Source organism: Rattus rattus, chromosome 13 (genome assembly GCF_011064425.1).
Source record: "Rattus rattus isolate New Zealand chromosome 13, Rrattus_CSIRO_v1, whole genome shotgun sequence".
NCBI classification, from domain to species: domain Eukaryota; kingdom Metazoa; phylum Chordata; class Mammalia; order Rodentia; family Muridae; genus Rattus; species Rattus rattus.
In genome coordinates, this window is record NC_046166.1 from 39060549 (window position 1) to 39067656 (window position 7108).

A 7108-nucleotide genomic window follows, 5' to 3' on the forward strand; every position below is an offset into this window, starting at 1 on the left:
CAAGCAATGTTCAAGAACTTCTCTATAGTAAAAGGGTAGAGGGCAGCAGTGATCACTTATGGCTGACCAGGAAGGAGAAAGGACTTCTGGACCAGGAGCTAGGCTTTCAAACATCTACTTCCGCTTCCCTTTCTTCTGTCAGTGAGATCTATCTCCTAAAGTTTCCAAAATAGTGCCACTGGCTGGGGAATATTCAAAGCATGTGTCCGAGGGGGACATTTCAGGCTCAGTCCATAACAGTTATCCAAGGGTCATTATTAGGGAAGCGGTTTTGACAATTCTTTCCCATCATCCTGTCTGCCAATGGAGAATACACCACAGAAGCACAGTTCCGACGGGATGGAAATGGGAACCTGAGAGACAAGAGTGAGTTGCTTCAAAGCTGTCCTAAAAGAACTTAAGAGAGGTGCTCAGGCAGGAATATTTCAAAGCAAAAAAACCCATGAATAAATAACAGAAAAGCAATTAGACTTCCTACATTGACTGTCAGGTCAAAGATGGCCACAAGGCTTGTGGTTGATGACCTTGGCTTTAGGATGGTGGCATTCCTGGGAAGAATGCTCTCTCTGAGAAAAGATTGCTTTGGACTGGCCTCTTTTCAGAATTGATCTTGATGAAAAACAATCAAAATTCATGGTGCATGGTTTCAATAAAAAGAAATATCATCTAATGATATTTACTCATTGCATTAGTAAATTAATAGAGTTGTACATAGTTTTTTTTCGGGACAAGCTCCAAGATAAATTTTAATTACTTTGTATATCATTTCTATCTTAATATTCAGGCTCTTTTCACTTATTTACTTCCAACATGATGAGTTGTCTGATTCCCCTAGATGATTTCTGCATAACTAAGTTTTATTGCTATCTAGAAAAGCAAGAATAATCAATGTTTCCACCCCCTTATACTCCCTTCCTTTTCCTCCCAATCTTCCTCTGCTTCCTTCTCTTTCTCTTCCACTTCTGCTTCATTGAGGCAGTCTTGTCCATCCTTTCCCAAAGTACTGGACTTAAGAGGTGAGGACCACCATACCCAATTATCTATTTTAACTTAATGAATTACTTTTGCAATTTGATTGGTGATAACACGAGGCTATTCATCATGAAGGAGGCCTTTCAATAAAGAAGAAAGGCATGGGTTACCTCAGTGGGAGAGGGAATGTCCACACACAATCATGTCTGATGTTCCTAAATCGCTGTCTAGAGTAAGGTTTATATTTCATATGATGAGAACTTTCTTGGCCTCATATTCTCTCAAGAGAGAGACATAGATGCCTTAAGCTCTCTGTTGAAATCTGTGCCATTCCTCAAAAATCTCTATCAAAACACCAGGCACAAAGGAAATACTACCGATGCATGCTTGCCGAAAAGCACAATGATAAAGGTAAATTGGTGACTGACACATGGTCTCATGGAGATAATCCACAGCCTGAGGATGCAGCCTGAGGATGCATTGCTGGAAAGTTTATAACAACCCCGAGTGTAATGCTTTATGGTATACAGTGTATGCTAGGGGCTCAGTTGTACACAGTTTACTATTTAAACAATAAACATAGTAGCATCCACTCCATGAGAAGTTGTTTGTAAGAGTAGTCTTTAAGGGCTAAATTACTTTCAAGTACACACACACACACACACACACACACACACACACACACACACAAACATACACACACACACACACACACACAATATTTTGCTGCTTCATGAACAGGGTTTATAACCTTGATTGAATAGATCAATTTACTATAATTTACTTAGATGGAAATTTATTCAGATTGTAAAGACTCGCTACTGTTCCTAACAATGTTTCTTTGGACTAGAAGTCTGTGTGATGCATGGTGATGGTTGCGTTCTTATAAACAGCTGAGGAGAGTCATCCCCAGTTTAGTGGCTCTTTTAAAAGTCATGTATAGAATGGAAAACGTTGTATTACCTCAGGGCTGTCTACTGACTCACATGTTAACCCACATGTTTTGAGAGTGATAACACTCACAAAAAAAGATTTACATGAACATTATCTGTAGAGTTCAGCATTAAGTACATGAAGAACAAGTGGGGAGCTCACGGTGTTAAGATATTACCCTTCAATAGGTCCCATCCTTGAGCTCTTCCGATTCTGAGATAGCCTATGAAGGAAGTATTATTCTCCATAGACCTTAGCCATGTAGCATGACTAAACAGCCTCTAAATAGCCCTACTCAATCACTTTTGTTTAATTTACAACATGCAATTAACTACCTCACTTCCTAAGAAGTATTTTCTCAATTGTCACTTTTCCCAAAGACAACTTAAGCCAGATCCATTGATGAAAATCCCACCCAAGATGTTGGGATCCATTCTCATTCATGACTTCAGCAAAATAGATCAGAACTCACCAAAAACCCAGTCGCCATTAATCCTCTCCTGATAGAAGCATCCATTCATTCCAGCAACCCCATTTGCTTTGGGTGCTATGGAATAGTCTTGGATCACCTACAGGTATCTTGAAATAACCCAGGAAATGACTTGGGATAACAGGTTTTAAAAGACTGGAAATAGTCCTATGAGTTTGGGCAAAATAACTGAACTCTGAACTTGAGTTTTACCCAATGTAGCATGGTCCTAATAAGATAGCATTTGCTTTGAGGAGAATTTGAAACAGAACAGGAAAAGCAGCAGGATCCCCTGGCTTATAGTTAAGTGCTGGTTGCTATTCCACTTTCCTTCCTGAGCCTTTCCATCTAGTCCTAGATTGTAAGGACCTATACCACTTGCCAGCCATTCCTAGCACCAGCCATCTTGTCTATCATCCTGCTACAGGATTTTGTTAGCCACTCCCTCAAACTAAAACAGTAATTGTGAAGTTGGAATTGAATGTGAGAGGAAAAACCACGCCTTACAGACCAGATTGGTGATCCAGGAAAGGAAGGTTGAGCTAGCAGGACCAATGTACTTATGGAAGGGAGAACCACAGTGGAAGTGTGAAAGTTCTGAAATTGCTAACCTGGTGCATTTGCAACTGACCTTTCTTGGATGTAAAAGGAGCATCTGCTTTGCCATTGATTCTAGGTGACTTGGTAAGGATAATGAGAAATGTAGCATACATTTAAAAAGTAAGAAGTAATGAGACTATAATTGTCTTAGGGGTTCCCACGGATGTGAAAAGATACCACAACCAAGGCAACTCTTATAAGGACAACATTTAATTTTGGGGCTGGCTTACAGGTTCAGGGGCTCAGTCCCTTATCATGGTAGCAGAAAGGCAGCACCCAGGCAGGCATGGTTCTGGAGAAGGAGATAAGAGTTCTACATCTTCATCCAAAGAAAGCCAGGAGCAGACTGGCTCCCATGTGTTTAGGAGGAGGGTCTCATTGCGCACCCCTACAGTACCATACTTCCTACAACAAGGCCACACCTACTCCAAGAAGGCCACACCTCCTAATAGTGCCCCTCCCAGGGCCAAGTGTATTCAAACCACCACAAGAGTGAAGCATTAGCGTCATAGCATTCCTATAATAATATGGCTTAATATTACTGGCACCCAAGGGCGAATATGCAGCAGGAGCTCCCAAATGTCATACAAAGCATCAAAAGCACAAAGAAAACCTTCCAGAATTTTTCAGCATTAAAAATAGGTTACATCTCTTTTAAAAATACAATCCATCTGTGAGTGTGTATCACACTAAAATCCAGTTAGTAGATTTGTTATTACCGAAATACTAACAGAGTAATGCTTTGTTCAAGCAAAACATCACCTTCCATCTCAGAGTAAGTCCTCCAATTTCGGTACAAATTCATTGTGGAAAGAATGACAGTTCATTAACTCCTAGAAAATTTATGCTTATTAAGTATTTAATGAGTTTAACCTTTATGCTAAATATAAAATAATAAGAAACCCGGTACCTTCCAAACTTTTCATCTATGGTTGAAATCATCATCTCCAGATTTCAGATATTTTAATTTAGTGAAATTTAGTGAGTGTTTTCGCTTTGGCTTATCTACTTCCCATCACCTGGTTTTATTGTCTTTCTTTCACTGCAGTCACTCACAGGAGATTATTTCCTTTCCAAAGACTATTTTTATACAAGCCGGGCTGCTGTTCGGTGAAATATAATCCAACTCAGCCCCTACCACAGCCAGTAAAATCGTCAGCTGGTGTTGTGGGGAGCAATCACTGAAATGATGAAATGGCAGGGGTGCTGAGGATAAGCAATGGAAAATTCTGCAAAGGCTAAAATTATACCACAGGGACCCCCTCGATCACCACAACCCTGCTCTGGCTGAGATTCAGTTCTGTCTGAGAATGGAGAGCCTGTCCTTTGGAAGAAAACCATTCTCCAGTGGCAAAATCGCCTTCCAAGGGAGCTCTGGCCTTTAAGTGACTGCCTGATATTTACAAGGTAGTGTGACCACTTGCCCCTTTCACATTACCAAGCACCTTATCTTGATGCAACGCAAGGTGATCTGCTGTAAGAGATATTTGATCAAATATTAAATGGATATATTAACATGCTATTATATATTAATGTCTAATGTCTAGGCAGTAGTGCAAGGATACTCTCTCTCACACACACACACACACACATACAGACATACACACACACACACAGAGAGATAGATAGAGAGAGAGAGAGAGAGAGAGAGAGAGAGAGAGAGAGAGAGAGAGAGAGAGAGAGAGAGGTTTCTCTGTACTGGAACTTGCTCTATAGACCAGGCTGGCCTTGAACTCCTTGAGATCCACCTGCCTCTGCCTCCAGAGTACTGGGATTAAAGGTTTGAGCCACAACTGCCAGGAGCAAGGCTACTCTTAAAATATCTAATCCAAGACAAATAAGAAGCAGATGAATGCTTTTGAAATGAGGAAAGACACATTGTAAAAGTTTATGGTGTATATTACATCCTCTGTGAACATAAGTCTATAGCTGACTTGGGAAGAATAGGATACCGTTTGCTGAGCTGGGGTGGGGGTGGGGATGAAAGCACAGAGGAAAATCAGTAATGTTCAAATTCTTTAGAGTTACCTGTTAAGTCCAAAGCACACAGACTTGAGAAGATCAGAAGGAGGGTGTTGATTATTTAATACGGCAACCCAAACTCATCATTTCGAACAGGAAATTTTTGAAAAAGCTCAAAGTTGGGCATGTTTTGAAGAATTAAATCAAAGAAAGCCAAGGGCTGACTGAAGCAGAAGAAGACTGGGTTTTTTTCTTTCCCCTTTTTAAAAAAATAATAATTCATTTAATATAGATCAAACCAGGAAATGTTATTTATCCCAAAGACTCAGAAGTAACGACACCAACACCACCCACCAAGGCCGTTTATGTTCCAACCTCTCTCTAAAATGTCTCACTTTCATCCTGTTACAGAACCTGCTTGTGGTCACTCGGTTCAGCCTTAGGTAGTTCCTATAAAAGGTTTTCCCTTGCTTAATGGATCTCGGTGTTTTAAAATATGAAAAGAAAAATAATGTGCAAAGTTGGCTGGCGATGGAGGAAACCAAACAACATAGTTAGCAAGTATGGGTGGTCATATGAAACTATCATTTGTCTTGGCAGAAATAGGACTGGCCTCTGTTTCTTAGCGTCTATGTATACAGAGTTGCTGGATATGAATGGGGTTTCTTTAGGCGGTGGTTTCTCACTGAGGATTGTTCACTTCAGCTGTCAGCCTTGTGGGGTTATAACAAGCGCATTACGATAGGATTGTAACAGTGAAGAGAATCTTGGGGAATGTCTCTGAGGGAACCTCCGGAGAGGCTCAACTGATCAGGGAAGACCTACTGTGAATATAGACATCATCACGCGATGTCTGGGGGCCAGGCTGTGAAGACTGAAAACCATCGGTGTTCATACCTTTCTGCTTCCCGATGCGTCCAGATATTGAGCAAGAAGCTCATGAGCCTGCTGCCATAGCAACTGCTCTGGGATAGGCTGCACATATCCTCAAAATGGTGTGAGGAAACAAGCCTTTCCTCCCAGAAGTTGTCAGATATTTCGGTATAGAAACAAGCAAACCAAGGCCACTGAGGTGCCATCTACTAAAGAGAGGGGTGGTGAGACACCCCATGATCTTGTTCAATAACTACCAGGCATGACGGAGAACCGTCCACCACTGTGGAAGTTGGCGTGACTCTTTTGCAGTATAATACTTCTTGGTAAATTATGGCTTCGGTTAACCAGGTTAGTGCCTGTTAATCGTGAAAGGAAAGAAGCGATTGTGGTGATGAATGCTGATGAACAAGATTCACTTGTGTGAGTCGAGAGCACACTGGGTTCCTTAAAAGAATGTGGACAAATATGGCTGTGCAGACAGGAAATTCAGAGAAAGACGCAACATCGAACGGCCTGCCCCAGAAGCAATGCACGTGTGGCTGCTGTGTCACGTGTTCATCAGGTGGTGGGGAGGAGAGAGGCTACGTCTGAGCCCAGTATTCCGGCCTGGGAATGTCTGAATGATTAGCAGCCTAGCACTCCCTGAAAAGAAGTAGGCCAGAGATGACCACCAGACTGGCACCATGGGACCTGAAGAGAGAACTAGCCTGAGATGACCACTAGTGGGGCACCTCGCAGGTCGGGGGGGTCAGACCATGCTCCAGATGACCCCTGCCTGGCTTCATGATGCAGTGCTGGGACATAGCACTCCTGAGATGACCCCAGACACCCAGTCACCACCTAGAGGAGCAAGTAAGTGGTGGAGAAATGAGAGAAGAAACAGAAGGAGGCAGGCCCAATGAAGGCAGACAGAACTGGAGACGAGAGGGTGGTGTACGTAGCCAGTGATGCCATCTGGACCATGGTGGGGGCCTAGCCTGGGCTACCGCTGGGTAACACATCTGAGTACATGGCCCTGCAGCACCTGTAACCACCAAAGGCCAGGCAGATGTCCCTGGTCTGAGCTGCCGAGTGGGGACATGTTGATGGCTGAGGGCTATGCAGATTTGCCCCCACCCCTCACCTAGGCATCATGGGAGAGCTGGCCCTGGGGATAGGAGAGCAGAAGAGCTGTCCCCACGCTTTGCTGGGGCAGTACTCAGGAGAACAGGCCACACACTGCAGGAGTTGCGGGTAAGCCGCCCTGAAGATACAAGTGTGGGAGTGTCCCATCCAGTGGAGTGGATACGAGAGAGA

At 42.9% G+C, this 7108-nt stretch overlaps 1 non-coding gene across 1 annotated transcript; it reads left to right on the plus strand.

Moving 5' to 3' along the window:
- Positions 1-6324: 6324 nt before the first annotated feature.
- LOC116915133 lies at positions 6325-6452 on the plus strand. The gene has a single exon (XR_004389812.1). It is a non-coding gene; the product is annotated as a small nucleolar RNA SNORA17 (small nucleolar RNA).
- The last annotated feature ends 656 nt before the right edge of the window (positions 6453-7108 follow it).